The sequence below is a fragment of the Mustela lutreola genome, chromosome 2 (assembly GCF_030435805.1).
Source record: "Mustela lutreola isolate mMusLut2 chromosome 2, mMusLut2.pri, whole genome shotgun sequence".
Lineage (NCBI taxonomy): Eukaryota > Metazoa > Chordata > Mammalia > Carnivora > Mustelidae > Mustela > Mustela lutreola.
In genome coordinates this window covers 53,743,877-53,764,989 of record NC_081291.1, presented here as the reverse complement: position 1 = coordinate 53,764,989, position 21,113 = coordinate 53,743,877, and positions in this window count along the sequence as shown.

Sequence of the window (21,113 nt, the reverse complement as noted above, 5' to 3'; positions counted from 1 at the left end):
AAAACAACAGAATACACATTCCTCTCTAGTGTACATGGAACATTCTCCAGAATAGATCACATTATGGGTCACAAATCAGGTTTCACCTGGTACCAAAAGATTGGGATCATTCCCTGCATATTTTCATACCACAGTGCTTTGAAACTAGAACTCAACCACAAGAGGAAAGTTGGAAAGAACTCAAATACATGGAAGCTAAAGAGCATCCTACTAAAGAATAAATGGGTCAACCAGGAAATTAAAGAAGAATTTAAAAATTTCATGGCAACAAATAAAAATGAAAACACAACTGATCAAAATCTTTGGGACACAGCAAAGGCAGTCCTGAGAGGAAAGTATAGCAATGCAAGCCTTTCTCAAGAACCAAGAAAGGTCTCAAGTACACAACCTAACCCTACACCTAAATGAGCTGGAGGAAGAACAGCAAAGAAAGCCTAAATCCAGTAGGAGAAGAGAAACAATAAAGATTAGAGCAAAAATCAATGAAATAGAAACAAACAAAAAAAACTAGTAGAACAAATCAATGAAACTGGGAGCTAGTTCTTTGAAAGAATTAATAAGACTGATAAACCTCTGGCCAGACTTATGAAGAAGAAAATAAAAAGAACCCAAATTAATAAAATCATAAATGAAAGAGGAGAGATCACAACCAACACCAAAGAAATACAAACAATTACAAGAATGTATTATGAGCAACTATACACCAGCAAATTTGACATTCTAGAAGAAATGGATGCACTCTTAGAGAAGTATAAACTACCAAAACTGAGCCAGAAAGAAATGGAAAACCTGAACTGACCCATAACCAGTAAGGAGATTGAAGTAGTCATCAAAAATCTCCCAATGAACAAGAGCCCAGGGCCAGATGGCTTTCCAGGGGAATTCTACCAAACATGTAAAAAAGAACTAATACTTATTCTCCTAAAACTGTTCCAAAAAAATAGCAATGGAAGGAAAACCTCCAAACTCATTTTATGAGGCCAACATTACCTTGATCCCCAAACCAGACAAAGCCCCATCAAAAAGGAAAATTACAGGCCAATATCCTTGATGAACATGGATATAAAAATTCTCACCAAAATAGTAGCCAATAGGATCCAACAGTACATTGAAAAGATGACTCACCGTGACCAAGTGGGATTTATTGCTGGGCTGCAAAGTTGGTTTAACATCTGCAAATCAATCAATGTGATACAATACATTAATAAAAGAAAGAACAAGAACCATATGATGCTCTCAATAGATGCTGAAAAAGCATTTGACAAAGTACAGCATCCTTTCTTGATCAAAACTCTTCACAGTGTAGGCATAGGGGATACATACCTCAATATCATCAAAGCCATCTATGAAAAACCCACAGCAACTATCATTCTCAATGGGTAAATCTGAGAGCTTTTCTACCAAGGTCAGGAACACAACAGGGATGTCCACTATCTCCATTGCTGTCCAACATACTACTAGAAGTCCTAGTCTCAGAAATCAGACAAGAAAAAGAAATTAAAGGCCCGAATCAGCAAAGAAGAAGTCAAACTCTCACTCTTTGCAGATGACATGAAATTTATGTGGAAAATTCAAAAGGTTCCACTCCAAAACTGCTAGAACTCATACAGGAATTCAATAAAGTGTCAGGATATAAAATCAATGCACAGAAATCAGTTGTATTTGTATACACCAACAGCAAGACAGAAGAAAGAGAAATTGGAGTCAATCCCATTTTCAACTGCACCCAAAACCGTAAGATACCTAAGAATAAAGCTAACCAAAAAGGCAAAGAATCTGAACTCAGAAAACTATTAAGTACCCATGAAAGAAATTGAGGAAGACATAAAGAAATGGAAAAATGTTCCATCCTCATGGATTGGAAGAACAAATATTGTGAAAACCTCTATGCTACCTAAAGCAATCTACACATTTAACACAATCCCTATCAAAATACCATCAATTTTTTTCAAAGAAATGGGACAAATAATCCTAAAATTTATTTGGAACCAGAAAAGACCCCAAATAGCCAGAGGAATGTTGAAAAAGAAAGCTAAAGTTATGGCATCACAATTCCAGACATTAAACTCTATTACAGAGCTGTAATCATTAAAACAGTATGGTACTGGGACAAAAATAGACACATAGACAAAGTGAAACAAAATGGAGAGCCCAGAAATGGACCCTCAACTCTATGGTTAACTAATTTTTGACAAACCAGGAAAGAATGTCAGGTGGAAAAGGGTCTCTTCAACAAGGAGTGTTGGCAAAATTGGACAGCCACATGCAGAAGAATGAAACTGGACCATCTCCTTATACCACACACAAAAATAGACTCAAAATGGATGAAAGACCTCAATGTGAGAAAGGAATCCATCAAAATCCTTGAGGAGAACAAAGGCAGCAAGCAAACTCTTTAACCTCAGCAGCAGCAACTTCTTCCTAGAAACATCACCAAAGGCACAGGAAGCAAGGACAAAAATGAACTATTGGGACTTCATCAAGATCAAAAGCTGTTGCACAGCAAAGTAAACAGTCAACAATACCAAAAGACAACCAACAGGATGACAGAAGATATTTGCAAATGACATATCAGATAAAGGGTTAGTGTCCAAAATCTATAAAGAACTTATCAAACTCAACACCCAAAGAACAAATAATCCAATCAAGAAATGGGCAGAAGACATGAACACACATTTCTGCAAAAAAGACATCCACATGGCCAACAGACCATGAAGGAAAAATGAAAAAGTGCTCAATATCACTCAGGATCAGGGAAATACAAACCAAAGCACAGTGTGATACCACCTCACACCCATCAGAATGACTAAAATTAACAAGTCATGAAATGACAGATGTTGGCAAGGATGTGGAGAAAGGGGAACCCTCCTACACTGTTAGTGGGAATCCAAACTGGTGCAGCCACTCTGGAAAACAGTATGGAGGTTCCTCAAAAAGTTGAAAATGGAGGTACCCTACAATCCAGCAATCACACTACTGGATATTTACCCCAAAGATACAAATGTAATAATCCGAAGGGGCATGGGTTTATAGCAACAATGTCCACAATAGCAAAACTATGGAAAGAACCTAGATGCCCAACAACAGATGAAAGAATAAAGAATATGTGATACACACACACACACACACACACACACACACACACACAATGGAATACTATGCAGCCATCAAATAATTGAAATCTTGCCATTTGCAACAACATGGATGGAACTAGAGGGTATTATGCTAAGCAAAATAAGTCAATCAGAGACAATTATCATATGATCTCTCTGATATGAGGAATTTAAGAGGCAGGGCCGGGGCAGGGGGTAGTCAGGGGGAGAAAATGAAATAAGGTGGGATTGGGAGGGAGACAAACCATAAGAGACTTTTAATCCCACAAAACAAACTGAGGGTTGCTGGAGGGTGGGGGTGAGGGGTAGGGTGGCTGGGTTATGGACCTTGGGGAGGATATGTAATATGTGAGAGCTGTGAAATATGTAAGCCTGATGATTCACAGACCTGTACCCATGGGGCAAATAATACATTACATGTTAATTAAAAAATAATAGAAAATGGATCAAACACATACATATAGGAGCTTAAATTGTAAATCTGTTAGAAGAAAAACAAGCTTTAGTCAAGGCTAAAATTTGAACCTCTTTCTCATCATGGAAATGCAAATCAAAACAACAGTGAGATATCACTTCACACCCACTAGGATTGCTTTACTCAAAAAGACAGATACTAAGTACCATAATTCCTCAAAAAATCAAATAGAATTACCACATGACTCAGCAAGTCTACTTCTGGGTACGTACTCAAGAGAATTGAAAGCAGAGACTCAAACAGATATTTGTACACACATGTTCATATATTTGTACACAAACGTTCACCATTTGTGCATTATTCCCAAAAGCCAAACAATGAAAGGAAGCAAGAGAAGTGTCATGGACAGATGGATAGATAAAGTGTGGCCTACACATACAATGTAATATATTTATCCTTGAAAAGGAAGGAAAATTCTGACACATGCTACTACATGGATGAAATTCGGATGTTATGCTAACTGAAGTAAATCAGTCACAAAAGGGCAAACACTGTACGATTCCACTCATGTGAGGTACTTACAGTCATCCAGTTCATAGAGATGGAAAATAAGATGGTGGTTTTGGGGGGTCAGGAGAGGAAGGAAGGGAGGGTTAGCATTTCATGGGTACAAAGTTTCAGTTTGGAAAGATGAAAACATTCTCGAGGTGGGTGGTGGAGATGCTTGCACAACAGTGTGCATATACTTAATGCCAATGAACCGCACCATTAAAAATGGTTAAAAAGATAAGTTTTATGTCATGTATATCTTACCACTACAATGAAAAAGAATGTTTTCATTGCCTAAACTTACCCTTGTGTTTTATTATTTATTTTTATTTTTTTAAAGATTTTGTTTATTCATTTGAGCAAGAGAAGAAGTGAGCAAGCAAGAGAGCACAGTGACGGAGAGGGGGAGGGAGGAGCAGGCTCCCCACTGAGCAGGGAGCCCAACATGGGGCTCAATCCCAGGACACCCTGGGATCGTAACCTGAGCCAGAGACAGATGCTTAACTGACTGAACCGCCCAGTTGACCCACCATTGTGTTTTTAAAGAGATAGCATGTTGATCATTTAAAAGTCAAAACACTGTTAAAGACATTGATACTAAATTTAGAAGCACTGGGGAGGCCCGTGCACCTCCCTTGCACTTCATGGCTTCCTCTTATAATGAGTTGGGTAGGATTAGATCAGTCCTACTCCTAGCTCAGAGTATCAGGACCCCTGTGGACTTCAAATACAATTTAAAAGATCCTCTGGTTACTTTCAATATTTCCAAATAAAATTTAATAGAAATATTCTTTTACCTTCCAAAAGTCTGCCCGGAGCAATAAAAAACATCAGGCTTCACAGGTTATTAGTTATAATTTTTATAGAGGAGGGAGGGACAGATTTAAGCTGCTTATGTAACAGTACTGGTGCAAGGGAGGGGACTGTCACCATGGAAGCCAACTGGAGTAGTACTTCAGAGACAGCAAAGGCTTGGCAGTTTGCGCTGGGCCACACTACCCTATGGCTAGAGAAGAAGAGAAGGATGTCACACCTGATGGGTACAGATGGTCCTTATGGCAGACAAACACATCATCCCAGTTAAAGCAGTAGTGCCCTGAAAACTGGAGTCAGGCTCAGCAGCTGGGGGAGGAGAGGAGGAACACAGCACATGCCGCAAGGCAGCCAAGAGGACCAGAGAGCCATTCCTGATGCTCTTGATTCCCTAAATAATGGGTTCTCAAATGACAGCATGCCACAGAATCACCTGTAGGGCTTGCTAAATCACAGGGTGCTAGGTCCTGCCCCCCACATATTTTGTTTCAATAGTAGGCCCTAGGTGGGGACCAAAGAATTAACCTCTAAATAAGTCTTAGATTAACCTCTAATAAGTCTTAGATTAATCTCTAAATAAGTCTTAGCCCAAGCTGCTGGTTTAAGGACCACACTTTTTTTTTTAAAGATTTTATTTATTTATTTGAGAGAAAGCATGAGCAGGGGCAGGGTCAGAGGGAGAGAGACAAGCAAACTCCCAGCTGAATGGGGAACCCAATGCAGGGTTTGACCCCAGGACCCTGAGATCATGACCTAAGCAGTCAGACACTTAACTGACTGAGCTACCCAGGGGCCCCTGAGGACCACATTTTAAAAACCATTGCTTTACTGTATCTATCAGGATTAGCTATGCTATTCTATAGTACTAAATAACTCCCTAAATCTCAGGAGTTTAACACCATAGAAGTTTAGTTCTTGCTCACACCTCAGTCCAATGTAGTTTTCATAGCCTTCTCCCTTATCACACATATGCTAACTTAACTACAGGAAAGAAAGAGAGTATGGGAATGTACATGAGATGTTTTTAAAGGGTGATGCCTGTAGGTGCCTGGGTGGCTCAGTGGGTTGTGCCTCTGCCTTCAGCTCAGGTCATGATTTCAGGGTCCTAGGATCAAGCCCCGCATCAAGAGCTCTCTGCTCAGCGGGGAGCCTGCTTCCCCCAATCTCTCTGCCTGCCTCTCTGCCTACTTGTGATTTCCCTCCTTCTGTTAAATAAGTAAATAAAATCTTTAGAAAAATAAATAAAGGGTGATGCCTGGAAGAGGTTCAAATCACTTCTGCTTCCTTCTGTGATTGGCTAAATCTCAATCATGACTCCAATCTAACTGAGAAATGTACCTGGGCGCCCAGACAGAAGGAAAAAGTGTGGTAAACATGCAACTTTATTTCTACCACACAAACCTACTGTCCATTCCCATTGTGCTCCCCTCCTTCTCAGTAACAGATTATTTTTTAATTGAAATACATTTAATTTATAGCATCGTTGTGGCACCTGGGTGGCTCAGTCAGTTAAGCCTCTGCCTTTGGCTCAGGTCATAATCCCAGGGTCCTGGGATCAAGCCCCACATTAGTCTCCCTGCTTGACAGAGAGTCTGGTTCTCTCCCTCCTCCCCACTCATGCTCTCTCTCACTATCTCTATTTCTCTCAAATAAATAAAATATTTTTTTTTTAAAAAAGCATTGTTTAAATGTAAGGTTTGGTTTGATACATGTTGGTTTGATACATGTATACGTTGTAAGCTCTAGAAGAACTTATTTGCTACTAGCTGCAATTCATACACTTAAACAACATCTTTCTTAGGGCACCTGGATGGCTCAGTCAGTTAAGCATCTGCCTTCAGCACAGGTCATGATCTCAGGGTTCTGGGATCAAGTCCCCTATCAGGCTCCCTACTCAGTGGAGAGTCTGCTTCTCCCTCTGCCTGCTGCTCCTCTTGCTTGTGCGCTCTCTCTCTCTCTCTCTAATAAATAAATAAAATTTTCCCAAAAAAATCTTATTTCCCCACCCCCCAGTTCCTGGCAACCATTATTCTGCTCTGTTTTTATGAGTTTGATTTTTTTATATTCCACATACAAGTGATATCATATAATATTTTTCTTTTCACACTTAGCACAATGTCCTCAAGATCCATCCATGTTGTCACACATGGCAGGGTATCCTTTCCTGGGACTCAATAACATTTCATTATATATATTCACCACATCTTCTTTATCCATTCAGCCATTAACAGACACATAAGTTGTTTCCATATTTTGGCTATTGTGAATGCTGCTATAAACATGGGAGTGCACCTATCTCCTTAATGTCCTTTGGATATATACCCAGAAGTGGAATTGCTGGATCCATACTAGCAGACTTTGTTTCTTTACAAAGGATTTATTCCTCCTCCAGGAGAGAGGAAAGCTGATACCACCTTCAGCTCAAGGAGACTACCTTTTAGATGAAGACAGTCCACCTTGCTCATGATTAATTCAGGTGCCCAGGCTCAAGCCAATATCAGTGCATATCAGTCTCTTGCCAAATGTTATTGGTCCAGGGGTGAGCATGTGACCCAATAAGCTGAAAGGAATAAGAAGGGTAGAGAGAATTTTGATCTATACAACCAGACTTAAAGCCAGGAAGCATGTGGCTTCAGCTGACATCCACAACCAAATGGAAACCAAGAAACCAAGCTAGGAAATAGAACCTAAAGAAAAAGAGAAAAATGGAGCCAGAACCCTGCTCTATACCTGAAACAATTTACTGCTGAATTTATTCGAAGCTACTTTGAAGCCAGACTTGTTTCATGTAGCAGAAAGTAGCCAACTGGATATATCTCTCAAAGCACAAGAGTGGGAACAGACATGTTTCATTTGCTGATTCTGTGACCTCTGACCCCAAGGGTTCTACAGATGAAGAAATGGGTTACACTTAATAAATGATGTGGTTTGTGTGATAGCAATTATTTCAGAATGTAGAGTCCACAGGGCATAGCTACAGCAGACTGTAAATTTTAAGGAGGCAGATACCATGTCTCTTCTTTTGCCTGTTATAGACCCAGGGTCCAGCCAGTGCTTGGCACACACATAGGTGCACGTACACACACAGACACACACTTAGGAAATCTGTGCTGAATCAATACTTCATCAGGAACTCATAAAAACTGTGTCCTGGGTGACCCTAGCACAGAGTCTGTCATCTAGTAAATAAATGGAAATCATCATTAAGATTTCTGGAGTTAACTAAACCATTCCATTTTGAAGGTTCCTTTCAAATTTAACTACATTGTTCTAGGACACATTGTATAATGATTAAGAATATAGACTTTATTCATAATTTTCTAAAACTAGAACAATCTAGTGGATGGCTTTAGAGTGGGTTAAGCTAAGCAAAATCTGTAAGGAAAGACAAATACCCACTGACTTCACTCCTATGGAATTTCAGAAAGAACACAGATACACATAGTTTGGGGAGCAAGATAGGCAAATGAGGAAAGAGACTCAGCCTTAGAGTACGAACCAAGGGTTGCTAGAGCGCAGGTGCATGGGCGGGAAGGGTTAAATGGATGATGGGAGGGCTCTTGTGATGAACACTAGCTGTTGTAGGCAGGTGAGGAATTACTAAATCCTACACCTGAAGCAAAGGAATTAACATTACATGGAAACTAACTGGAATTTAAATCAATGAAGAAAAGAAAAAGACCATGTTCTGCTTCATGAAGAGTGAGGTAAAAATGCGGTGATTTTCACTCTCCTATTCTGTAGATGATATAATTTTCAAACACACTGTGGTAGAATATGCTAGCTTCCTATTACATAAGGAGTCCTCAGAAAGCTGCAATGAAAGATTCAGATCTCAGAGCATGTTCATGTTCCATTGATATGCTACTTACAGATTGCCCAGGTAGAAAGGTAAGTGCAGAGAAATCTGACAGAAGAGGAAAGAAGTTGTTAACCATTCAGGAGGTAGCCTTCTGTCTTTCTCGTGAAAGCCTTGGGCCAGTGTAATTTTGGAAGGGGGTGGAGATCCTGGAGCTTTGCAGCAGACAAGGGAGTTCCAGGTCTGGGTAGAGCTCTCAGAGGTCCCAGAGGAGAGCTCAGTGTGTTCTGCAGGAGGCTGTGGGCAGGTTGTCTCCAGGGGTGGCTGAGTGGCTCCCGTGTGACAATTGTGACAGGTCAGTGCTGAGCAGGTTCCTGGCTGAGGACAGGTGAGACCCGGGTGGAGAGCAGCCAGAGCACCTTCTTCTGTGCCACAAGCCTCAGCAATACACGCAGCCTCATCATATCTCCTTGTCACTCCAATCCAGACTTCTCCATGTTACCAGGCAGAGACGTTGGTTTGTGCTTCTTTCTCTGCATGTGGGTGAAGTTTCAGAAGTTAGATGGTGGAAACGATGGGTCATCAAACATCTGTTACTCTTTTATTTCCTGCTCTCCTTTCAATCACTGAAGTGAATCAGACCTGCTAGTGGAAAGGGCAATCTGTGTTTTTCTTTCCTGATTTAATTAAACAATGAAAAAACAGGCTTCTGAAATCGTCAAAGAATCCTTTGTGGGGGTTCATGTTTTTCTCTTCCTTGAACCACTTTCTGATATTTGAAATTATTTTTTAGGGGTGTCTGGGTGACTCAGTCATTTAGCATGATCCCAGGTCATGATCCCAGGGTCCTGGGATCGAGCCATGCATTGGGCTCCTGCTTGGCAGGAAGCCTGCTTCTCCCTCTCCCAATCCCCCTGCTTATGTTCCCTTTCTTGCTGTGTCTCTCTCTGTCAAATAAATGTATAAAATCTTTTTTTTTTTTTAGAGAAATTACTTTTTAAAGTAAAGCACAGCCTCAGAGCTGTAACAGGGTGTGGTGTCCTTCGTGAGGGGGAGAAATGGAGGAGTGTAATTTGTTTAGGACCCCGTGGAGTGGCTCATTGTGCTCCCACTGGAGCACAAGCCCCTGTTAGCCTTTCCTGATGCGGGGGGAGGGGTGCTGCTCACCTGGTGGCCCATCCTGGGCTCTGAAACCTGACCCAGTGAATCAGTTGCGACTTGACCTGGGGAATTTATGAAGAAGGCAGAATGAACCCTGGAGTGTGCCTGTATCCTTTGCACTCAGACGATTCCATGGAGCAAAAGAACTCATCACCTGTGAGTCATGTCAGGGTCCCCAAGGCTGTGGGCTTTGCTTCATGGGAAGAAGTTGTGTCTTCACCTTTATTTGAACCAGAGCCATGTTGTCTGGTTATGGAGATCCAGACCTTTACATGACCATGTCATTACTATTCTTATTATTTTAAGAAAGCAACCTAGACATTGACTTTGAGATACAAATATCCAAATGAAAAACACAAGGACAAATACATATATGAGGACTGGATTTGTGGTATCTCTCATTAGAATGGGTAATGTAGGGCTGCCCGTATGAGAAAAAACAAGGAATTCTATTTGGATAGAAATGTGCTGTGCACACGTGGTGTTTTATGCTATCTTTCCCCTTACTTCTCTGAAGGGAACATAGATTGGTGATTGGAGCTTGGTTTCTGATTTGAAGGAATGGGAGACAAGCGATTTGAAAGAGCAGATTTCATGCTGTGTGGTGCTCCGTGCCCAGGGAGTGAGGGTTTGAAGCTTGGACTTGGAAACATTTGGTGTTCAGGGAGGATGTTGTCTGAGTTTCCCCGCACACAGAGTCGCTCGGCTGGTCTGCCTCATCAGACCAGTTCCTGTCTTTTGAAAGGCAGCCTGAAAGTGGCTTGAAACCCTAGGGCACTTGAGGAATGATCTGGAAGGGACCTGCGTAGGCCAGTGTAGACAAACCCAGGGAATTCCAGAGCTAAGGATGAACACGTTTCTGAGACTGGAGTTTGCTTCCCTGTGAGTAACATTGCGCTGGGGTGGAAAGCCGTCTCTGGGTCTTAGGAGTCACCGTGTCAGCAGGTGTGAGCCTGGCAGGGGAGTCAGATCAGATAGCTGGGAAATAATGAGGCTGCAGCAGTGGGCCATCGCTCTGGATGGGCAGGCCAGCTTGCTCCAGGGACAGGGATCTGCTCCCCAATCAGGCCTCCGGCTGCAGATGTGATAGGATACTTGCTTCCTGTTTGGTTCTCCAGCCCTCATCTCAGCAGGGGGCTTGGTGGGAAGCAGCCCACAGGCAGCATTATGGATTCTTGCCCAGTGTGCCCCTTGCTTCCTTGAAGGAGGCACTACAGGTGTCCTCTGCCTAGCATCTGTGAATTCAGCCAGCAGAAGCACTTCTTCCAGAAAAGTGCTGAGAAATCCTCCACTTTGCTTTGCTGTGTGGAAGAGGCCAGTTTTCATTTGGGAGTGGAATCTCATCTCCCACCGTTAGGTTCCAAGGCCACGTGGGACACCAGTCTCCTTGAAGCTCTAGTTCCATGTGGAGCCTGACATAAGAGACTGAGGCTGAAGCTGGGCAGCCTACTACTGCTGCTGCTATTGCTGCTGGTGGTAGTGGTTCCTTCCCAAAAACCATGCAGCAAAGCCTGAGTTGTGATGACATCCCAGGAAAGGGGGACAAGTCACCACTCTGTCTGACCACAGGAGGATGCCAGATGTCAATCACAGGTGGTTAGTGTAGGGGGGAGACATGTCTGTTTCTCAGGACGTTGGCCAGAGGGAGATTTGGACCCTGGGATGCTTCTCTGCTCAGCTTTCTCAGGTGAGCACGTCAGGCAAGGGGAGGACGTGTGTGTGCTCACGGGATCAAGGAAGGTGTCTGTTTTCAGGTTTCATGTGCAAGTGGATTCCTCTTATGGCTCATTTTCCTGATGGTCTTCAGGTGCTGTAGGTGGAACCCTTTTCCCTGGCATCCTGGCCATGCAAGAGCTCTGGTTACCTTTTCCCCCAGGCTCTGGACTAGGAAATCAGAGGGATTCAGTGTGAAACCATCCGTGTAGGCCTCTATTTCTCCCTTGCCAAGATGGACTAGTGATTATGATAACTGCTCTGGAAATATAAAGCAGGAGATAGGGCCGGGTGCTGAAGGGGAGTATTCTTGCTATTCACATAGGGGCCAGATGGGACTTCACCAGGAAGGTGATACTTGAGTCAAGACCTAAAGAATGTGAGTGATATCACATCAAAAGTGATCTAAATGGAAGGGAAGGAATATACAAAGGCCCTGGGCAGGAGCATACCAGGTATGTCCAGGAGAAGCAGAAAGGCAATGTGGCCACAGAAGACAGCTTAGGACATGACCTCAGTGAGGTGACAATAGGGTGACAGAAAGGCATTGCAGGGCCATGACCCCATGGGACCCTCTTTCACTGGGCCATCCTGGCTACAGTGTTGAGAATGGATGACACAGGGTTGAGGATGGACAAGGGAGGTCAATGATGAAACTTTTCCAGGAACTCGGGTTAGAGATGGGCTCAAGCATGGACCAGAAGGTGGCCTCGGAAGGAGTGGTTATTTTGGGTACCTACTGAAGATGGAGCTCACAGGATTTATTGACATGTTCGATATTGGGAATGGGAGAAAGGAGGAATTGAGGTAACTTGCAGCAGCTCTTGTTGGTTGTTCTGAGCAAGGCGAAAGAGGAGGTTTCTGGGGGTGGAGGTAGTCCTTGTTCCATCTGTTGAGGAAGGTGTCTTTCATGGTGGATCTGTGGGTATTTGTGTCTGGGAGAACACTTAATATCTACTCCCTCAGTAACTTTCAAGTACAAGTCTCCCCCACTTTTCTCAAAGTTCGTGGTAAGATACTTGGCTTTTTGGAAAGATCTACATTATTACACAGCTCCAGTAGCAGGAAGAAACCTGGTGAGAATTTCCCTCTTATGAAAACAGTCAAAAAGTGGGCATCGCGTTCAACATCTGTTTTGTGTGGAACCACTACAGAGGTGGCATGCACTCCAACCAGCTCATTCCTGGGCACTGCTCTCCACATCCAGCCACCAGCACTTTGAATTGTGTCTGTGAGCATTTGCTGTGCTTTATCTCCATTTATTTTTGACATCTGTTAGGTTGTTGTGTCCTGAGGCCTACAATAAGCCAAAGAGAAGGGATTTTTGGACTCAGCATGCTCACCAATTTGTCTGTAGAAATAAATGGTAATTCAGTTTACACCAGTTTACACCATTTCTACTGTGAAGAATTTCCTAGGAACACCGCATTTTTGAATAGCAGGGGAGCCTGTACCTCATCCTGCAGGGTTAGCTTTAGTCTCCATGCTGCACAGAACATTCCATGACTTGCAGATCTTATCACTCAAACATAGCACCTTTGACCATCTTCTCCCCTTCCCCCCTTCCCTGAATATGGCATCCACCAATCTGTTCTCAGTATTTATGGGTTTGGTACTTTTTTGATTCCATGTGGAATGTCCATGAGACCCTCTGGTGTTTGTCTTTCTGTGTCTGAGTTACTAAGCATAATGCTCTTGAGGTCAATGTTTCCATGTCTGGTTATTGTGAATAATGCTGCAGTAAACATAGGAGTGCATCTCCCTTTTTGAGGGAGTGTTTTGGTGTTCTCCAAAGAAATACTCAGTAGAGCAATTATTGGGTCACGTGGTAGTTGTTTTAATTTTTTCCAGAACCTCCATAACGTTTGTCACAATGGCTGTCCCAGTTGACAGTCCCACCAACAGTGCACAGGGTCCCCTTTTGCACACATCCTTGACCACACCTGGTGTCTGTCTCTGAGACAATTGTCGTTCCAACAGTTGTGAGGCGATAGCTGATTGTGGTTTTGACTTGTGTTAACCTGACAATGATTAGTGATGTTGAACAACTTTTTCTCTGTCTATTGGTCACATGTATACCATCTTTGGAAAGTACCTATTCACATATTCTCCCCAGTTTTTATTCAGTTTTTGTTTGGATTTGAAGGAGTGTTTTGGATATTAGCCTCTTTTCACACATATAATTTGCAGATATTTTTTATAATTGCACAGGTTGCCTTTGAAGTGTTTGATCATTTCTTTTGCTATGTAGGAATTTCAATTTGATGTCATTCCACTTGTTTATTTTTGCTTTTGTTGCCTTTGCTTTTGGCATCTGATGTAAAAGAAACTTCACCAAACCACTGTCGACAATCTTCCTACCTGTGTTTTCTTCTTAGAGGATTATGGATGCAGCTCTTATGTTTAAGTCATTCATCCACTTGTAATTTTTGTGTGCAGTGTAAGAAAGTGATCCAGTCACATTCTTCTGCATTTAGTGTCCAGTTTTCCCAGTACCATTTACTGAAGAGACATTCCTTTCCCCATTGTATATTTCCTGCTGTTGTGTCATAAGTTAAGACCATATATGTATGGGTTTCTTTTTCTTTCTTTCTTTCTTTCTTTCTTTCTCCCTCCCTCCATCTCTTCCTTCCCCTTCCTTCCTTCCTCCCTTCCTTCCTTTTGCTCTTACAGTTTATCTGTTGGGAAAACGTTTTTCCTGTCAGAATATATGCAGTGTGGACTTTATTGATGATGTGTTCATACTATTTCTTAGGACATTTCTCTGACATCTGTATTTTTGTTAATGAGTAAATGGATCTATAGCTTTCAACAGGTTGAACATTTGGGTGGAACTAGTTAAGTAGTATTATATTCTTCCATCAGATACAAGATTGTGTACAAGTAGTATGAGATTATAAGCCATCAGATACTTATTAATTGATTGATTTACTGACTTACTTATTTTTACTCAGTTTAAACTTGTATTCTAAATGTTTTTCTTTCACTCCTTTGTTTTATTATGATCCTATAAAATATTATTTGTTTCAAGGGTACAGGTCTGTGTTCCACCAGTCATACACAACACACAGTGCTCACCACAACACTTACCCTCCTCAATGCCCATCACCCAGCCACCCCCATCACCCACACACCCACCCCTCTCCAGCAGTCCTCAGTTTGTTTCCTGAGATCAAATGACTCTTATGATTTGTCTCGCTCTCTGGTTTCATCTTGCTTCCTTTATTCCTCTGATCCTCTGATTCCTCTGATTCCATGATCCTCTGTCCTGTTTTTTAAATTCTGCATATCAGTGAGATCATATGATAATTGTCCTTCTCTGATTGACCTATTTTGCTTAGCATAACACTCTCGAGATCTACCCATGTCATTGCAAATGGCAAGATTTCATTTTTATGGCATATTTCATTTTTATGGCTCCTATATATAGGAGAATAGATAGATAGATAGATAGATAGATAGATATAGATATATCTCCTTTTTTATCCATTCATATGTTGATGGACATCCATAATTCTTTTGGTTATTGTGGGCATTGCTGCCATAGACATTGGCGTGCAGGTGGCCTTTCAGATCACTACTTTCATATCTTTTTTTAATTCAATTGTCTTTTTTTATATAGTTTTTAAATTTATTTATTTTCAGCATAACAGTATCATTATTTTTTCACCACACCCAGTGCTCCATGCAATCCATGCCCTCTATAATACCCACCACCTGGTACCCCGACCTCCCACTCCCCCCCACCACCACTTCAGTACTGCAATTGCTGGGTTATAGGGTAGCTCTATTTTCAACTTCTTGAGGAACCCCCACACTGTTTTCCAGGGTGGCTTCACCAGCTTGCATTCCTACCAACAGTATGAAAAGGTTCCCCTTTCTCTTCAACCTTGCCAACATCTGTTGTTTCCTGGCTTGTTCATTTTAGCCATTCTGACTCGTGTAAGGTGGTATCTCATTATGGTTTTGATTTGTATTTCCCTAATGTTGAGGGGGTGTTGAGCACTTTTTTATGTGTCTGTTGGCCATTTATATATCTTCTTTGGAGAAATGTCTCTTCATGTCTTTGGGCTATCTCTTGATTGGATTATTTGTTCTGTGGGTGTTGAGTTTGATAAGTTCTTTATAGATTTTGGATACTAGCCCTTTATCTGATGTGTCATTTGCAAATGTGTTCTCTCATTGTTTTGATTGTCTTTTGGTTTGTTGACTATTTCTATCTTGATGAAGTCCCAACAGTTCATTTTTGCTTTTTTTTCCCTTGTTTTTGGAGACCTGTCTAGCAAGAAGTTGCTATGGATTTGGTCAAAGAGGTTATTGCCTCTATACTCAAGGATTTGGATGGATTCCTTTTTCACATTCAGGTCTTATATCGTACACAAAGTTCTTATATCCATTTGGAGTCTACTTTTGTGTATGGCATAAGGAAATGGTGCATTTTCATTCTTTTACATGGGGCTGTCCAATATCCCCAACACCATTTGTTGAAGAGACTGCCTTTTTCCATTGGATATTCATTCCTGCTTTGATGAAGATTCGTTGACCATAGAGTTGAGGGTCCATTTCTCATTCCATTGATCTATGTGTCTGTTTTTGTGCCAGTACCATATTTTCTTGAGGATTACAGCTTTGTAATAGGGCTTGAAGTCTGCGAATGGGATGCCACCAGCTTCAGTTTTCTTTTTTCTTTCTCAGCATTCCTTTGGCTAGTCGGGGTCTCTTGTTGTTCATACAAATTTTAGGATTATTTTTTCCAGTTCTGTGAAAAATGTGGATGGTATTTTGAAAGAGATTGCATTGAATTTGTGGATTATTCTAGATAGCATAGACATTTTCACAATATTTGTTCTTCCAATCCACAAGCATGGAATGTTTTTCCATTTCTTTTTGCCTTCCTCCATTTCATTCATGACTATTCTAGTTTTCTGAGTACAGATCCTTTGCCTCTTTGGTTAGATAGATTCCTAAGTATCATATGGTTTTCAGTGCAATTATAAATGGGATGAAGTCCTTAACTTCTCTTTCTTCTGTCACATTGTTGCTGTAAACAAATGAAAGTGATTTCTGTGCACTGATTTTATATCCTGCCACTTTATGGAATTCCTGGATGAATTCTAGCAATTTGGGGGCAGAGTCTTTTGTGTTTTCCACATAAAGTATCCTATTATCTGCAAAGGGTGAGAGTTTGTCTTATTCTTTGCTGATTCAGAAACCTTTTATTACTTTTTGTTGTCTGATTGCTGAGGCTAGGACTTCTAGTAATATGTTGGACAGCAGTGGGGATAGTGGACATCCCTGCCATGTTCCTGACCTTAGGGGAATGATATTCACTGCAGAATTTTCTTGGATGGCTTTTATGATATTGAGGTATATTCCCTCTATCTCTCCACAGTGAAGAGTTTTGATCAAGAAAGGCTGTAATTTGCCAAATGCTTTTTCTGCATCAATTGAGAGGGTCCTATGGTTCTTGTTCTTGTTCTTTCTTCTATTAAGGTAATGTATTACATTGATTGATTTGAGTTTGTCGAACCACCCTTGCAGGCAGGAATAAATTCTATTTGGTCATGGTGAATCATAATTTTAATGTACTGTTGGATCCTTTCAGCTAGTACGTTGGTGAGAATTTTTGCATCCATATTCATCAGGGATAGTAGTCTGTAATTCTCCATTTCAGTGGAGTCTTTTTCTGGTTTTGGGATCAAGGTAATGCTGTTCTCATCAAAGGGGTTTGGAAATTTTTTTTCCAGTTCTATTTTTTGGAGAAGTTTCAGAAGAATAGGTAGTAAATCTTCTTTACATGTTTGGTAGAATTCCCCTGGGAAACCATCTGGTGCTGGGCTCTTGTTTCCTAGGGGATTTTTGATGACTTCTTCAATTTCCTTGGTGATTATGGGTCTCTTTAGATTCCTTTACTTCCTGGTTCAGTTTTAGTCATTTCTGTGTTTCTGGGAATGCATCCATTTCTTCAAGGCTGCTTGATTTGTTGACATAGAGTTACCATCATATATTCTTATAATTGTTTGTATTTCTTTGGTGTTGGGTGTGACCTCTCCTTCTTAATTCATGATTTTATTGATTTTGGTTCTTTCTCTGTTTTTCTGGAGGGTCTGGCCAGGAGCATATCAATCTTATTAATTCTTTCAAAGAAACAGCTCCTAGTTTCATTGATCTGTTCTACTGTTCTTTTGGTTTCTGCTTCATTGATTTCTGCTCTAATTTTTATTATTTCACTTCTTCTGGGTTTAGGCTTTCTATTTTGCTCTTTCTTCAGCTCCTTTAGGTGTAAGGTTAGGTTGTGTACTTTAGACCTTTCTTGCTTCTTGAGAAAAGCTTGTAGTGCTATATACTTCCCTCTTAGGACCATTTTTGCTGCATCCCAAAGATACTGAACAGCTGTGTTTCATTCTCATTTATTTCCATGAATTTTTAAAATTCATCTTGAACTGACTGCTTGACCCGTTCATTCTTTAGTAGGATGCTCTGTAGCCTCCATGTATTTTAGTTCTTTCCAACTTTCCTCTTGTGATTGAGTTCCAGTTTCAAAGCATTGTGGTCTGAAAGTATGCAGGGAGTGATCCCTATCTATTGGTACTGGTAGAGATCTGATTTGTTACCCAGTATGTGATATATTCTAGAGAACGTTCCATGTGGACTAGAGAAGAATATGTATTCTGTTGTTTTCGGATGGAATGTTCTGTATATATCTGTGAAGTCCAGCTGGTCCAGTATGTCATTCAAAGCCTTTATCTCCTTGTTGATCCTTTGCCTAGATGGTCTGTCCATTGCAGTAAAGGTTGTGTTAAAGTCCTGAGTATTATTGTATTATTGTCCATGTGTTTCTTTGGTTTTGTTCTTCATTAGCTTCTACAACTGGCTACTCCCATGGTAGGGGCATAAATATTTACAATTGTTAGAACTTCTTGTTGAATAGACCCTTTAAGTATGATAGAGTGTCCTTCCTCATCTTTACAGTCTTTGGTTTGGAATCTAATTTGTCTGATAGAAGGATTGCCACCCCAGCTTTCTTTGGGTGTCCATTAGCATGATCAATTATTTTCCACACCCTCACTTTCAATCTGGAGGTGTCTTTGGGTCTAAAATGAGTCTCTTGCAGACAGCATATCCAATGGGTCTTGCTTTTTTATCCAATCTAATACTTTATGTCTTTTGGTTGGGTCATTTAGCCCATTTACATTCAAGGGAATTGTGGAAATGTATGAATTTAGTGCCATTGTATTGCCTGTAAGCTGACCATTACTGTATATAGTCTCTGTTCTTTTCTGGTCTATGTTCCTTTTGGGCTCTCTCTTTGCTTAGAGGACCCCTTTCAATATTTTCTGAAGGGCTGATTTGGTAACCACAAATTGTTTGAGTTTCTGTTTGTCCTGGAAGCTTTTGATCACTCCTTCTATTTTCAAAGACAGCCTAACTACAGAAAGTGTTCTTGGCTGCATATTTTTCTTGTTGAAGACCCTGAATAGATTATGCCCGTTCTTTCTGGCCTGTCAGGTCTCTGTGGCTAGGTCTTCTGCCAATCTAACGTTTCTAATCTTGTAGGTTACCAACTTCTTGTTCCAAGCTGCTTTGAGGATTTTCTCTTTGTCTCTGAGTTTTTCAAGTATTCCTATTAGATGTTGGGGTGTTGACCCATTTTTATTGATTTTGAGGGAGATTCTCTGTGCCTCCTGGATTTTGATGCCTGTTTCCATTCCCAAAGTAGGAAAGTTCTCTGCTATCATTTACTCCAATATACCTTCTGCCCTTCTCTCTCTTTCTTCCTCTTCTTCTGGGATCCCAATTATTCTAATATTCTGGGATCCCAGTTATTCTAATACTGTTTCACTTTATGGTACCACTTCTCTCTTGAATTAGCCCCTTGTGATCCCGTAGTTGTTTATCTCTCTTTCTCTCAGCTTCTTTATTCTCCACCATTTGGTCTTCTAAATCACTAATTCTCTCTCCTGTCTCATCTATCTTATCAGTTAGAGCTTCCAGTTTTAAAAAATATATATATTTTATTTATTTGACAGGAAGAGAAGGAGAGTACAAACAGAGGGAGAAGCAGGCTTCCTGCTGAGCAGGGAGCCCAATGTGGGGTTCAATCCCAGGACCCTTGGGATCATCACTGGAGCCAAAGGCAAATGGTTAACTGACTGAGCCATCCAGGCACTCCTGGAGACTCCATTTTTTATTGCATCTCATTAATAGCTATTTCTTATTTTGACTTGGTTAGAGTTTAATTCTTTTATTTCTCTAGTGTCTTCTATGGATTCTTCTAAGGGATTCTCTAGTGTCTTCTATGCTTTTATCAGCCCAGGTAGTATCTTTAAAATCGTTATCCTAAACTCTCATTCTGACATCTTACATATGTCCATATTGATTAGGTCCCTGGCAATAAGTACTGCCTCTTGTTCTCTTTTTTGAGGTGAGTTTTTCCATCTTGTCATTCTGTCCAGAAAAGAAGAGATGAATAAGAGGACAAAAATACTCAAAAGGCAACAATGACCCCAAAGAAATACACACTAAACAGAAGAGACCCAAAACCGAGGGAGGCAGTGGTAGAAATGAGTATATGATCAGGTGGATGATAGGAACAGAGCCATACATTAGATTTGGAACATATTTTGGTGTGTTAGAAGAAACAGCATCCCAAAATTTTAAAGAAAGAAAAACTCGTGTGTATATATACAAAGTAAGGTTAAATACAATGAAGGGATAGAATATGATAGTAAAATGAAAATTAAAAAGGATTTGAAGAAAGACATTGAGAAGTTGATTGAAAAAAGGAAGGAAAAAAATAGAAAAAAAAAGAAACAAAAAAATTTAAAAAAATTAAAGTTGAATGATTGAAGAATCATTGGGAAAAAAGCCATGAATTCTATGTGCTGTATTCCCTTAGTGCTGATGTTTTGCAGTTCTCACTGATCGGTACACTTGGTCTTGTCTGGATACTCCTGCTGATCTTCTGGGGGAGGGGCCTACTGCGTTGACTCTCAAATGTCTTTGCCCAGGTCGGAATTGTACTGCCCTTGCCAGGGGCCAAGGTAAGTACTCTGTTTAGATTTGCTCTCTGTAGCTTTTGTTCCCTGAAGACTTTCTGCACAGCTTTAGAGGAGAAGCATGAATGTGGCAGCCTCCCAATCTCTGGCCCTGGAGCTAAGAGCTTGGGGCCCAATCCTCGGTGCACCCGCACAGAAAAGTGTTCAAACCATTCATGTATCCCTGGTCTCTGTCCACACTCTGTGCTCACTGGGCCTGTGGCTGAGCATTTCTACCTGTGGAACATGACCCCATTTGGAGTCTCCAAGCCCCGCAGACTCCTGCAGCATGCTCCTGCACAGCTTCTTCTGGGAAGGAAGGGGATCTCCCCAGTTCTGTCGCTTCTTGGGCCCCTTCTCAAAGAGCAGTAGTCAGGCTGTGCTGTGAATCACAGTTTATGGCAACCTCCAGCTTACAGTCCACTCATGGGCTCACTCCTTGCAGCTGGCCTCCCTGCTCCAATACCAGGGAACTCTGTTGCCCTCAAGCACCCCTGATCTTCCTGAAACTC